The sequence below is a fragment of the Bombina bombina genome, chromosome 8 (assembly GCF_027579735.1).
Source record: "Bombina bombina isolate aBomBom1 chromosome 8, aBomBom1.pri, whole genome shotgun sequence".
NCBI classification, from domain to species: domain Eukaryota; kingdom Metazoa; phylum Chordata; class Amphibia; order Anura; family Bombinatoridae; genus Bombina; species Bombina bombina.
In genome coordinates this window covers 231667017-231683624 of record NC_069506.1, presented here as the reverse complement: position 1 = coordinate 231683624, position 16608 = coordinate 231667017, and positions in this window count along the sequence as shown.

Genomic DNA, 16608 nt, shown 5'->3' with positions numbered 1-16608 from the left:
AAATAAAATGTAGGTGTTGGCGATGTTGGGGGCAGCAGATTAGGGGTTCATAAGTATAATGTAGGTGGCGGCGGTGTCCGGAGCGGTAGATTAGGGGTTAATAATATAATGTAGGTTGCAGGGATGTCGGGGGCGTCAGATTAGGGGTTAATAAGTGTAAGATTAGGGGTGTTTAGACTTGGGGTTCATGTTAGGGTGTTAGGTGTAGACATAAATGTATTTCCCCATAGGAATCAATGGGGCTGCGTTAGGAGCTGAATGCTGCTTTTTCGCAGGTGTTAGTTTTTTTTTCAGCCGGCTCTCCCCCATTGATTCCTATGGGGAAATCGTGCATGAGCAAGTTTAGCCAGCTCACCACTAACGTAAGGAGCGCTGGTATTGAGGTGAGATGTAGAGCAAAATTTTGCTCTACGCTCACTTTTCTGCGGCTAACGCCTTGTTTGTAAAAATCCGTAATACCAGCATTGTATGTAGGTGAGCGGTGAGCATAAACTGCTTGTTAGCACCGCACACCATTACCGACAAAATTCGTAATCTAGCCGATTGTTTCCTTTGTCATAAGTATTTCAATGTATATATCTTTCTCTATAAGTATCTTAATATATGTACTCTTTTCTTTTGGTAACTATTTGATACTTTAGTTCAATACGGGACTCATTGAAATGTATTCTAAATTAATTTGACAGTTATCCTTTTTACCCATTGGATGAAAAATAACATGTGATCATGATAGACACAAATGGACCTGTTTGGGAACTGTAACGCACAGGACAACTCGAAAGGGAACTGAAAAACAGAACGGTTCAGGATTGGTTGATATTGCTTTTTTTCAAATAATGTGTTTTTATTGGTTAGTTGATTAACAACTGTTTTGAATATGTTTTTAATTGAGATATTTATATTTATCTGATATTTGATTTCTGTTAAATATGTATTAAATGTTAGGATTAGTGACGTCAAACGTGAACTTCCACAACTGTTCGCAAACGGGCGGACCGGGCGAACCGCCATAGACTTCTATAGGCAGGTAAACTTTAAAACCCACAGGGACTCTTTCTGGCCACAATAGTGATGGAAAAGTTGTTTCAAGGGGACTAACACCTGCACTGTGGCATGCCGGAGGGGGATCTATGGCAAAACTCCCATGGAAAATTACATAGTTGATGCAGAGTCTGGTTTTAAGCCATAAAGGGCATAAATCACCTAACATTCCTAAACTGATTGGAATAACGTGCTTTAAAACATCAGGTATGATGTTGTATCGATCAGGTAGTGTACGGGATACGCCCGCTTCACAGTGACAGACCAAACTCCCCGTTTAAAGGGACAGTCTACACCAGAATTTTTATTGTTTTAAAAGATAGATAATCCCTTTATTACCCATTTCCCAGTTTTGCATAACTAACACATTTATAATAATATACTTTTAACCTCTGTGATTATCTTGTATCTAAGCCTCTGCAAGCTGCCCCTTTTTTCAGTTCTTTTGACAGACTTGCAGTCCAGCCAATCAGTGCCTGCTCCCAGATAACTTCTCGTGCACGAGCACAGTGTTATCTATATGAAATACGTGAACTAACACCCTCTAGTGGTGAAAAACTGTTAAAATGCAATCTGAAAGAGGTGGGCTTCAAGGTCTAAGAAATTAGCATATGAACCTCCTAGGTTAAGCTTTCAAGTAAGAATACCAAGAGAACAAAGCAAAATTGGTGATAAAAGTAAAATGAAAATTGTTTAAAATTACATGCTCTATCTGAATCATGAAAGTTTATTTTGGCCTAGACTGTCCCTTTAACGCACCGCAAACAACCGCAAACAGTCCATTTGCACAACCGCAAACTCCCCATTTGCACAAGGTTGGATACCAAGCTAACCATGTCCCGTTCCTTGTCCTCACTGATGTCATTGAAGGTCTCTTCCTCCACCCAGCCACGTACAACACCAAGGGTCCCCGAAAGGTGACAACAAGCCCCCTGGGACGCCTGCTGTGTTTGGTCTTCCACCTCCTCAAAGCCACCTTCCTCCTCTGACTCCTCTTCTTCAGACTCCTCTCTCTGCGTTGCCTCTCTCTGCGTTATTATAAGGTGTGTTAAGTAGTACTATTCCTATCAGTTTAATCCCTGTTACGTCCCCTATCAGGGGACGTGTATATGGCATCGATTTTAGGAACTGGGAGATGGAAAAAGATGCTTGGTCGGGTCTCCTACTTCAAATTTAGGGGAACTGCACGTGCAGTCTAATGTGCCACCAGGTATGAGTGGTGTGTTAAGTAGTTATATTCTTATCAGTTTAATCCCTGTTACGTCCCCTATCAGGGGACGTGTATATGGCATCGATTTTAGGAACCGGGAGATGGAAAAAGATGCTTGGTCGGTCCTCCTACTTCAAATTTGGGGCACTGCGCGTGCAATCTAATGTGCCACCAGATATGAGTGGTGTGTTCTATTCTTATCAATTTAATCCCTGTTATGTCCCCTATCAGGGGACGTGTATATGGCATCGATTTTAGGAACTGGGAGATGGAAAAAGATGCTTGGTCGGTCCTCCTACTTCAAATTTGGGGGAACTGCACGTGCAATCTAATGTGCCACCAGATATGAGTGGTGTGTTAAGTAGTTATATTCTTATCAGTTTAATCCCTGTTACGTCCCCTATCAGGGGACGTGTATATGGCATCGATTTTAGGAACCGGGAGATGGAAAAAGATGCTTGGTTGGTCCTCCTACTTCAAATTTGGGGCACTGCGCATGCAATCTAATGTGCCACCAGATATGAGCGGTGTGTTAAGTAGTTCTATTCTTATCAGTTTAATCCCTGTTAAGTCCCATATCAGGGGACATGTATATGACATCGATTTTAGGAACCGGGAGATGGAAAAAGATGCTTGGTCGTTCCTCCTACTTCAAATTTTGGGCACTGTGCGTGCAATCTAATGTGCCACCAGATATGAGTGGTGTGTTAAGTAGTTATATTCTTATCAGTTTAATCCCTGTTACGTCCCCTATCAGGGGACGTGTATATGGCATCGATTTTAGGAACCGGAAGATGGAAAAAGATGCATGGTCGGTCCTCCTACTTCAAATTTGGGGCACTGCGCGTGCAATCTAATGTGCCACCAGATATGAGTGGTGTGTTAAGTAGTTCTATTCTTATCAGTTTAATCCCTGTTACGTCCCCTATCAGGGGACGTGTATATTGCATCGATTTTAGGAACCGGGAGATGGAAAAAGATACTTGGTCGGTCCTCCTACTTCAAATTTGGGGCACTGCGCGTGCAATCTAATGTGCCACCAGATATGAGTGGTGTTTTAAGTAGTTCTATTCTTATCAGTTTAATCCCTGTTACGTCCCCTATCAGGGGACGTGTATATGGCATCGATTTTAGGAATCGGGAGATGGAAAAAGATGCTTGGTCGGTCCTCCTACTTCAAATTTGGGGCACTGCGCGTGCAATATAATGTGCCACCAGATAGGAGTGGTGTGTTTAATACTATTCCTATCATTTAATCCCTGTTATGTGCCTTTTTTGTGAACCGGGAGATGGAAAAAGATGCTTGGTCGGTCCTCCTACTTCAAATTTGGGGCACTGTGCGTGCAATCTAATGTGCCACCAGATAGGAGTGGTGGTCTATTCTTATCAGTTTAATCCCTGTTACGTCCCCTATAAGGGGACATGTATATGGCATCGATTTTAGGAACCGGGAGATGGAAAAAGATGCTTGGTCGGTCCTCCTACTACAAATTTGGGGCACTGCGCGTGCAATCTAATGTGCCACCAGATAGGAGTGGTGTGTTTAGTACTATTCCTATCAGTTTAATCCCTGTTATGTGCCTTTTTTGTTTTTTTTAAATCTACACTACTGTTACACCAGATATGAGTTGCACTGGGGTGACACTGTGCCCTGGCAGGCAGGCACTGAAACGCACACGTGTGAAGGAAACTGACTGCTATTATTTAACACAGTCAAAAAAGTGTTGTTTTTTTTAAATCTATACTACTGTTACACCAGATATGAGTTGCACTGGGGTGACACTGTGCCCTGGCAGGCAGGCAGGCACTTAAACGCACACGTGTGAAGGAAACTGACTGCTATTATTTAACACAGTCAAAAAAGTGTTGTTTTTTTTAAATCTACACTACTGTTACACCACATATGAGTTGCACTGGGGTGACACTGTGCCCTGGCAGGCAGGCACTGAAACGCACACGTGTGAAGGAAACTGATTGCTATTATTTAACACAGTCAAAAAAGTGTTTTTTTTTTTAAATCTACACTACTGTTACACCACATATGAGTTGCATTGGGGTGACACTGTGCCCTGGCAGGCAGGCACTTAAACGCACACGTGTGAAGGAAACTGACTGCTATTATTTAACACAGTCAAAAAAGTGTTGTTTTTTTTAAATCTACACTACTGTTACACCACATATGAGTTGCACTGGGGTGACACTGTGCCCTGGCAGGCAGGCAGGCACTTAAACGCACACGTGTGAAGGAAACTGACTGCTATTATTTAACACAGTCAAAAAAGTGTTGTTTTTTTTAAATCTACACTACTGTTACACTACATATGAGTTGCACTGGGGTGACACTGTGCCTTGGCAGGCAGGCACTTAAACGCACACGTGTGAAGGAAACTGACTGCTATTATTTAACACAGTCAAAAAAGTGTTTTGTTTTTTTTAAATGTACACTACTGTTACACCACATATGAGTTGCACTGGGGTGACACTGTGCCCTGGCAGGCAGGCACTTAAACGCACACGTGTGAAGGAAACTGACTGCTATTATTTAACACAGTCAAAAAAGTGTTGTTTTTTTTTAAATCTACACTACTGTTACACCACATATGAGTTGCATTGGGGTGACACTGTGCCTTGGCAGGCAGGCACTTAAACGCACACGTGTGAAGGAAACTGACTGCTATTATTTAACACAGTCAAAAAAGTGTTTTGTTTTTTTTAAATGTACACTACTGTTACACCACATATGAGTTGCACTGGGGTGACACTGTGCCCTGGCAGGCAGGCACTTAAACGCACACGTGTGAAGGAAACTGACTGCTATTATTTAACACAGTCAAAAAAGTGTTGTTTTTTTTTAAATCTACACTACTGTTACACCACATATGAGTTGCATTGGGGTGACACTGTGCCCTGGCAGGCAGGCACTTAAACGCACACGTGTGAAGGAAACTGACTGCTATTATTTAACACAGTCAAAAAAGTGTTGTTTTTTTAAATCTACACTACTGTTACACCACATATGAGTTGCACTGGGGTGACACTGTGCCCTGGCAGGCAGGCACTTAAACGCACATGTGTGAAGGAAACTGACTGCTATTATTTAACACAGTCAAAAAATTGTTGTTTTTTTTAAATCTACACCACTGTTACACCACATATGAGTTACACTGGGGTGACACTGTGCCCTGGCAGGCAGGCACTTAAACGCACACGTGTGAAGGAAACTGACTGCTATTATTTAACACAGTCAAAAAAGTGTTGTTATTTTTAAATCTACACTACTGTTACACCACATATAAGTTGCACTGGGGTGACACTGTGCCCTGGCAGGCAGGCACTTAAACGCACACGTGTGAAGGAAACTGACTGCTATTATTTAACACAGTCAAAAAAGTGGTTTTTTTAAATCTACACTACTGTTACACCACATATGAGTTGCACTGGGGTGACACTGTGCCCTGTCAGGCAGGCACTGAAACGCACACGTGTGAAGGAAACTGACTGCTATTATTTAACACAGTCAAAAATGTGTTGTTTTTTTTTAAATCTACACTACTGTTACACCACATATGAGTTGCACTGGGGTGACACTGTGCCCTGGCAGGCAGGGAGGCAGGCACTTAAACGCACACGTGTGAAGGAAACTGACTGCTATTATTTAACACAGTCAAAAAAGTGTTGTTTTTTTTAAATCTACACTACTGTTACACCACATATGAGTTGCATTGGGGTGACACTGTGCCCTGGCAGGCAGGCACTTAAACGCACACGTGTGAAGGAAACTGACTGCTATTATTTAACACAGTCAAAAAAGTGTTGTTTTTTTAAATGTACACTACTGTTACACCACATATGAGTTGCACTGGGGTGACACTGTGCCCTGGCAGGCAGGCAGGCATTTAAACACACACGTGTGAAGGAAACTGACTGCTTTTATTTAACACAGTCAAAAAAGTGTTGTTTTTTTAAAACTACACTACTGTTACACCACATATGAGTTGCACTGGGGTGACACTGTGCACTGGCAGGCAGGCACTTAAACTCACACGTGTGTAGGAAACTGACTGCTATTATTTAACACAGTCAAAAAAGTGTTGTTTTTTTTTTAAATCTACACTACTGTCACACCACATATGAGTTGCACTGGGGTGACACTGTGCCCTGGCAGGCAGGCAGGCACTTAAACGCACACGTGTGAAAGAAACTGACTGCTATTATTTAACACAGTCAAAAAAGTGTTGTTTTTTTTTAAATCTACACTACTGTTACACCACATATGAGTTGCACTGGGGTGACACTGTGCCCTGGCAGGCAGGCAGGCAGGCAGGCAGGCACTTAAACGCACACGTGTGAAAGAAACTGACTGCTATTATTTAACACAGTCAAAAAAGTGTTGTTATTTTTAAATCTACACTATTGTTCTATTGTTACACCACATATGAGTTGCACTGGGGTGACACTGTGCCCTGGCAGGCAGGCACTGAAACGCACATGTGTGAAGGAAACTGACTGCTATTATTTAACACAGTCAAAAAAGTGTGGGGGGTTTAAATCTACACTAATGTTACACCAGATATGAGTGGTGGCACTGGGCAAGTGGGCACAGTATACGTTGTGAGCCTGACACACACGCTGGCAGGCAGGCAGGCAACTGCAATTAGATTACACAGGGAAAAAAAAGCAGATGTTCTAGCCCTAAAAAGGGCTTTTTGGGGTGCTGTCCTTACAGCAGAGATCAGATGAGTCCTTCAGGACTGTAGTGGACACTGAATACACTAGCCTAGCTATAGATTTCCCTATTCAATCAGCAGCAGCTACACTGTCCCTCCTCTCACTAACAATGCAGCTTCCGAATTAATCTAAAATGGATGCTGTCCAGGAGGTAGGAGGGTCTGGGAGGGAGGGTCTGCTGCTGATTGGCTGGAATGTGCCTGCTGACTGTGAGGTACAGGGTCAAAGTATTACTCAATGATGACGAATAGGGGCGGATCGAACATTGCATTGCGAATGTGAACATGCTATGTTCGCCGGGAACTATTCGCCGGCAAACTATTTGCGACATCACTAGTTAGGATTGTAATTGTATTTTTACTTTTTCATAGTCGCGTGTAAATCTGACCTTAACCAATGAGGTATCAGATATTGTTTATGATTGTATATTTAAGGCCGCCTGCGATGCGGTATTGCATATGACTTTTTGTAAGCCATACTAAATTTTAACAGCTCTTGAAAAAGACGGTCAAATAAACAACAATATTTTTAAAGAAATTTGTTTCTTTTTTCCTGACCGTTTTGTGGAAACACCTGTGGAGCCGTTAGTCTGATTTTATTCTGTGAGTATACTGCACTTTTTTATCTATGTGTTTGGAAACACTATGCCAATGTGATATGCTCTAAACAGATACAGACACAACTCATTTGGGAGAATCGTAAAACACAGAAAGGAGCTTTTGGAAGACCCCCAAGAACCAGCGCCTCTGCTTGCAATACATAACAATTATAATTGATTATTCATCTAGTACAATGATAATTTTAATAACTGTGAACTAATTGTCAATTTTCTATTTAACTGAAAAACTTAAATTAACACATCAAAACCTAGTACTATATTGTCTACAATCTACACTAGAATTTGTATTGTTTAAAAAGATAGATAAATCCCTTTATTACCCATCCCCAAGGGGTCAAGACCAGCGGGAACGAGTGGGAAAGGAGTACCTGCACTATTTTTGCAGGAGGAACTAAGTCCCCCCATGGACAGCGAACAGAAATGCTTCAGTAAACACTGCTGTTGCTGGTGGGAGGAGCTGAAGCACAGACTTGTTAGAAGGATAGTGAGATCCTCTGGGGTTATTTAGCTTCCTTCAGCAGAAATAGCACTATTGCACCTTAAGTGGGTATTACTCTGTAACAGAGGAGGAGTCTGGAGTTGCTGCCAAACACAGAGTTCTTAACCCACCCTCGAAAGAAAGGAGAGGGGAGGAAGGAGGGTGTGTGGACTTGAATCTAAGCTGGCTTTGTACCATGTCAGTTAAAAACAAAGTATGGACACCCTGGATGTTGACATTAAACAACAGGCATTTATGTGCGTCTAGTTTAGTTATTTTAAAGATTTTTTTAAAAAGTTCAGTGTTTCACCAAAGAAAAATGTGCTCATCCAGCAGGGGAGAGTCATGTCCTTCCAGTGTCCTGCTTTCTGTCTGATTGGAATTCCTTTTAGTTCTTCCAGAGATAGCTTTGATGAGGTTTGCAAGGGAAATATGTGTACACACAAAAGAAAATACTCCTTGTAATTAAAGGTGTTTGTGAAACATCTTTTAGTAGTAGAAGTCCAATTACTTTATTGTATACACCAATAGTATGTGCAGTCTGTGTATCTATGTTGGTGTCTGTATGTCTATCAATTTATGGTCAACAGGCCAGATTCTCTGCACAATGCTGACCTGTGCAAGATAATGTATTTGCTGCAGATTCAACGTTACACGTTTCATCCCAAAGTCAAAGGTGACCTGTTTTGCTTTCAAAGTTACTTTGCCCTCATGTCTCCTGCTTCCTCTTGCTTCACATTTATTTGTTATACGTGTTAATGGTAAAAGGAAATGACACTCAGATGCCTTGACCATAATTTTACTTTAAATCACATTATCATTGTTTCTTACTGCAGAGTAAGACCATGATAAGATGTTTATATCACAGAGCCTTACACATCCTGAGAGCCAGTGAGTAGCATCTCCTAAAATTTTACTAAAGCTCGTAGCTTTTTGGATTATTCAACATCATTATATACAAATGCCCCTTCATGTGTTCTAAAAAGTTTGTGTCTTGCTTTTCAGTATTCAGTATCAGTTGAATCCTAAATTACAAAGAAAAATTCCCCCCTGCCATGAAAAAATGTAACCATGGGTGTCCATCCTCAGGCCCAAAGGTAACCATTCAGCCCTTCCTTGGTTTTAATTTGCTTTAATTATCAAGAAGAGTGCATATATTATATACATTTAAATACAGTCTGTGTGTGTGTAGGTAAATGTGTGTATGTGTATAAAACAATATTAATTGTGAGAGGGTGGAAGTTTTGGTGAGTTCCCACACTTTTTTTGTAGGACTTTTCCCCTGCCATTCCCTTGTTTTGCATAACCAACACAGTTATATTAATACACTTTTTACCTCTGTGATTACCTTGTATCTAAGCCCCTGCAGACTGTCCCTTATTTAAGTTCTTTTGACAGACTTGCATTTTAGCCAATCAATGCTGACTCCTGAGTAACTCTACGGTGTGAGCACAATGTTATATATATGGCACACATGACCTAACACCATCTAGTTGTAAAAAAAACTGTCAAAATGCATTCAGATAAGAGGCGGCCTTCAAGGGCTAAGAAATTAGCATATGAGCCTACCTATGTTTAGCTTTCAACAAAGACAACCACAAGAACAAACAAAATTGATGATAAAAGTAAATTGGAAAGCTGTTTAAAATTACATGCCTATTTGAATCATGAACGTTTATTTTTTACTAGACTGTCCCTTTAAGACCACATATAAACCCAACACCACAGCCATCTTGCAAGTAGCAAAAAAAAATATTTTCAATACCATTGGACACCATTAAAATTATAGGGCTAGATTCCGAGTGTAGCTCTAATGTGTGCGCACAAGCGATATCAAGTTTTTGCGGCCATTTGCCCGCAACTTAAATTCTGCTCATATTACAAGTCAAAGGTAAAGGCAAACGCGTACACTAGAAGTATTACCACGACTTTAGAGCTCTGGTTAACTGTTACACGAGTCAAAAAAGTTACAGTTACACTCATAATAACACTAGCTGGTAAAAATTATTTTAAAAAAAAAATGCACAAAAAGTTATAAGGTATGAGGTCTCAGGTGTTAGAAAAAAAGGCAGGCAAAGGGCTTTAACACTGAAATACATACATATACATGTCTAAATAGTTACTTATATATATATATACAGTACATACATATTAATTTCTATATGTGTGTACATATGTATTTATGTGTGTATATATGTATTTATAGACATATATACACATAGAAACACATAAATACATAAGTATACATATATAAACATATATTTAAGTGCATTGGAGCCCTTTGCAGTCAAGTAGATGAAAACATGAAAAAACATATTTATGCAATTTTCATATTTAATAAAATGTTTATGTATTTGCTGTAAATATTATACATTCCAATGTTCTGCACATAGCAAAATATGTTTTATGTATTATGAAATAGATATATGTATAAATCTGCACCTATATATAATCATGTATATATAAAGGTGCAAATATATATTGGTGCAAAAATCCAATAGATATATATTTAATTATTTCTTTAACCCCTTAACGACCGAGGACGTGCAGGGTACGTCCTCAAAAAAAAGGCAGTTAATGCCTGAGAACGTACCCTGCACATCCTCGGTGTGGAAAGCAGCTGGAAGCGATCCTGCTCGCTTCCAGCTGCTTTCCGGTTATTGCAGTGATGCCTCGATATGGAGGCATCCTGCAATAACCTTTTTAAGCCATCCGGTGCAGAGAAAGCCACTCTGTGGCCCTCTGTAGCAAAGTGCTACTTGTATTTATGGCCCTATAACTTGCAAAAAAAGCAAAGAACATGTAAACATTGGGTATTTCTAAACTCAGGACAAAATTTTGAAACTATTTAGCATGAGTGTTTTTTGGTGGTTGTAGATATGTAACAGATTTTGGGGGTCAAAGTTAGAAAAAGTGTGTTTTTTTCAATTTTTCCTCATATTTTATATTTTTTTTTATAGTAAATTATAAGATATGATGAAAATAATGGTATCTTTAGAAAGTCCATTTAGTGGCGAGAAAAACGGTATATAATATGTGTGGGTACAGTAAATGAGTAAGAAGAAAATTACAGCTAAACACAAACACCGCAAAAATGTAAAAATAGCCTTGGTCCCAAACGGACAGAAAATGTGCTGTGGTCATTAAGGGGTTAAGATAAATAAAACATATTCTGCTATGTGCAGAATATTGAATTATGAAATATGCAATATTATCATCTTATGTTGTGCTTTTAAATAACTGCAATCGTCTTTGCGTGACATGTGGATATTTTTTTTAACTTTTTCCACTCCATTGAAGTCTATAGGGGAACGTGATCTTACGTTCACGACTTCTCAAAGTCTTTTTGTTACCGCGATTGTGCGAACAAAAGAGCATAAACTTTTTACTTTCAACTCATAATATGAGCGTTAATCTCTGAGCGCAATAAATGTACTTCTAGTGGTTTTAACGCTCGAACACAAGCACAAAATACTGCTCCATTCGTAATCTAGCCAATAAAAGGAAAATCTAATGTTCTTAATTTGTATCTACATTTGAATGTTTATTATTCTATATAATTATTTTGATTAAAATTATTTTATATATGCACATGCAATTAACCCCTTTATTGCAAAGGATCTGTTACAAAATACATGTTTTATGCTAATGAATTAATGTGAGACACACTCGCAAGTGACCCAAGTAAAGGAAATGGGCGTGAAATTAAACAAAAGGGGCTATCCCATGACAGACATCTGCAAAATACAGGAGGAATTGTTGAGTTCTGATACCTCACAAGACACTAGGGCTCCTATCAAGGACATGTCTGAACAACTTAATCTGATTACTACGTTCACACCTGGATGTGAACGTCTATCCAATGCTGTACGTCGCCATTGGCCGGTAGTGGGTACTGATCCCATGTTACCCTTTCAGAAGATGACTGCTCCAAGGTTGGTCTACCAGAGGGCAAGGAATCTGAGGGATATCCTTGTCAAATCAGACCCTGTGGACCATTACAAAAAGGAAACATGGCTCAAGTCATCCAAGAAGGGCTACTTCCCCTGCGGGAGTTGTACTACATGCAACAGTATGTGTAAGGGAGACACTTTTCAACATCCACATAAAAATCAACGGTTTAAAATAAACTACCGCCTTAGTTGCACCAGCACCTTTGTGATCTACATGCTGACTTGCCCGTGTTCACATGTATACATAGGAAAAACGATAACTTCCTTCCGTGACAGGATGGCAAATCACTGCCACGCTATTCGTGAAGCTCTGAAGAATGGTGATTCAGACCAGCCGGTGGCACGCCACTGTGCACACTTTAAACATCCCGTGTCTAGTATCAGATCAATGCTAATTGACCACATCCCACCCAATCCAAGGGGTGGTGATAGAGGAAAGAAATTACTCCAATGCGAGAGCAGGTGGATATACAAATTGGGAACTATGGCCCCAAGAGGACTTAATACCACATTGGATTTTATCCCTTTTTATTAAGGGCTAATCTAATGCCCACTTGACATTGAGGGTCCTTGGGTGTCCACTGTTTGGATAACTACCATACTCCTATGGGCTCGATGGGTACACAAGAGTGACTATTTGTTTTTACCATTTTTCATTCATTTTTATTAATTAATTGAGTCAGGTCCTATCATTAATAATGTGATAATGAATTTCTTCTGTATATATACTTGTCATGTAATACTGGTCCATCCCTATATCATTTCTGCGGATGTGATTTATTTTCAAGATGCGTTTACCCTATTACACAGTATACTTATGAGTTGTAAAGTTGAATATGCAATCTTTGTTTACTTTTTAAGTACATATTTAGTAGTTTATATATGTGGATATAGGGTTTAAACATCTGATAATTTACACATCTAAATTGCCTCCATCTTAGCCACATACTAAGAAACACCCGGAGCGGCTCTTGCTATAGCAGTTTGCTTGCTTACGTTAGTTGCCCATAGCAACCGCTGCGCTTCATGAAACTATGGCTTTCTGAATATGCGCAGAATATGCCCTGGTGATTTCCTGGTATTCGGCTAGCACGCCGACGTGATGCTTTTGACGTTGTCAGGACAACGCCGTGCTATGCGTCATCACGCTAGGCACGGCTAACGTGTCAGCGTGACGTCAGAATTTTGAGATCGAATGAGCGTGTCACAGGAATGGCGGTAAAGTTTAAGGGGTATTTTCTCTATTTAAGGGGTTTATTTTTAAATGTATATTATCTGATTTCGGGTGCTTAGTTGCACTCTGCTTTTGTATATTCTTGTTGTGTAACATTGACAAAGGCACAATGTAGTGCCGAAACGTTTGTTTTTTAATTGAAGAAATAAATTTGGATTTTTACTGCAAAGACCAGTGAGTTGCCTGCTTCTTGGAGGAACTATATATATATATATATATATATATATATATATATATGTATAAATCTGTACCTATATATAATCATGTATATATAAAGGTGCAAATATATATTGGTGCAAAAATCCAATAGATATATATTTAATTATTTCTTTAAGATAAATAAAACATATTCTGCTATGTGCAGAATATTGAATTATGAAATATGCAATATTATCATCTTATGTTGTGCTTTTAAATAACTGCAATCGTCTTTGCGTGACATGTGGATATTTTTTTTAACTTTTTCCACTCCATTGAAGTCTATAGGGGAACGTGATCTTACGTTCACGACTTCTCAAAGTCTTTTTGTTACCGCGACTGTGCGAACAAAAGAGCATAAACTTTTTACTTTCAACTCATAATATGAGCGTTAATCTCTGAGCGCAATAAATGTACTTCTAGTGCTTTTAACGCTCGAACACAAGCACAAAATACTGCTCCATTCGTAATCTAGCCAATAAAAGGAAAATCTAATGTTCTTAATTTGTATCTACATTTGCATGTTTATTATTCTATATAATTATTTCTAATAAAATAATTTTATATATGCACATGCAATTAACCCCTTTATTGCAAAGGATCTGTTACAAAATACATGTTTTATGCTAATGAATTAATTTTTGTTGTCTTTTCCTTATCAAATTCACTGTTATGGTGCAATAAAGGAACATGCTTATGGAAAAGTTACATGAATAGTGTTAATATTATCATTTTGCTGTGATCTAATGCAGACAGATATGAGAGATCTCCTGAACTGTTGAAATTCAATGTGTAAAAGGTTGCAAGTTCAGTTTTTTTGGATCCTATGCAGGGGCAAACTGAGCAATTGGAAAACAGAACCTGGACCGAGGACCAGATATGTAAGGGGCCCCAATGAGGAGATCTTGGTGCGCTGCTTATGCTCATAGTCACAGTTTGTTAAAGGGACAGTCTAGTCAAAATTAAAGTTTCATGATTCCTTTAGGGCATGCAATTTTAAACAACTTTCCAATTTACTTTTATCATCAAGTTTGCTTTGTTCTCTTGGTATTCTTTGTTGAAAGCTAAACCTATGTAGCTCATATGCTAATTTCTAAGCCCTTGAACTGCCTCTTATCTCAGTGCATTTTGACAGTTTTTGAAAGTTAGACACTGCTAGTTCATGTGAGTCATATAGATAACATTGTGTTCACGCCCGTGCAGTTATTTAGGAGTCAGCACTGAGTGGCTAAAATGCATGTCTGTCAAAAGAACTGAGATAAGGGGGCAATCTGCATAGGCTTTGAAACAAGATAACCACAAAGGTAAAAAGTATATTAATATAACTGTGTTGGTTACGCAAAACTGGGGAATGGGTAATAAAGGGATTATCTATCGTTTTAAACAATAACAATTCTGGAGTAGACTGCCCCTTTAATGGAGTCTAGTCAAAATTAAGCTGTCATGTTTCAAATGGCGATGAGCAGGATTACTCTCAATGGCAACGTCTACCGGTGGACAAAGAGGGCTGATCTGGGCGGTCCTTCCAAACCACGCTTCCAACAGCAGAGATGCGAGAAGTGTTGCATCCCTGGTGACAAACAGAGTGAGTCGGAATCATTGGTGTGTTTTTGACCGAGGACTCAGATGTTGATGCCGGAGGGGTGGGAGGAAACATCGCAGGCAAATAGCCACCTCCTCCTGGAGCCAAAAAAGCCTGGCAGATGCGGTGGAGCAACCAGAACAAAGCACGATAGATCATATCAGTGTAACAGAGAACCCGGTGAGTAACATGTTTATCTCACAAGGAAAGCAGGTTTTTTAGCAGGATGTCTTCTGTTGATTCAGAGAGGGAAATCACTACAGGGATGGATTACTATCAGGATGTGACTATTGAACATAACTCTAACACCAATTTTATTTGAAAATTATCCATTTATCTAAGTCAATCGATGTGGATATAAGACACCAAAATGGAATTGGTAATAGCAATGTAACCTGTGCACCTAATTATGTGAATGATGTGAATATTGTGCATAATATTTCTGGGGTGGAATTAACCAGTGCTGACTTACAATTGCTAAATAAAGGGTTATTCTATTGCCCAGTTGATAAAGGTTCAGGTTAAACAAGATTTACACAGATTTTTTTGAAATATTAAACAAAGTATTCTTTGGCAAAAATGAAAATCAAAATATGGTAATGGCACTCCTTTAGCAGGGAATACACTCAAATGCAACACAGTGGTTTAAAAAATGTAGCACATTAAATCCTAATATCACTGATAACAGTGTTAATAAAAAAAAATATTTAGTGATCAAATATGTTAAAAAAATGTTTTAAAAAACTGATGTTGTAAAGAAACAATTTCAATATAAAAATGATATGGCATCTTTGACATCACTTAAATCCAAGAAAGAATTAACCATTAAAGGAGCAGACAAAGGTGGTGCTCTTGTTGTAATGGATCAAAAGGATTATATTTTGTAGATTGAAAATCAATTAAACGATAGAGACGTTTATGAATCAATAACTTTTGATCCTACACACATGATACAAAAGGAAATTTATCATATCTTAATACAAGCAGTGAAAGATAAAGTAATTTCGGATGACTTAAGAGAATTTCTTAGCATAAAACACCCAATAAGACCTGTGATATATTGCCTTCCCAAAATTCACAAAATGAATACAAGCCACCTGGTAGACCCATAGTGGCCGGCTCTGGTTCAATTTTTACTAATATTGCTATCATCTTAGATAAGATTCTTTAACCCTATGTAATAAGATCTTCTTCTTACTGTATATCAAAGACACTTATGATTTTCTACAAAAATGAGAGAATTTGGATCTACAGGGCCATAAAATTATTCTCTTCATACTAGACGTGTCAAGCCTATACACATCTATAAAACATACTAGTGGGGTGATGTCAGTAGCAAAGGTATTGTCTTGTGATAAAAAAATAAATGCCATTACACAAATTCAGTTCTTTTTAAAGCTATTGGAAATTATTCTGTATATGAAATATATTTTGTTCAAAGACATATTATTTTTTCAAAGGAAGGACACAGCTATGGGATCCAAAGTCACACCTACATAAGCCTACATTTTCATGAATAACTTTGAAGAGCTATTTGTATATGAAAACACTTTGTTTAAAAAATA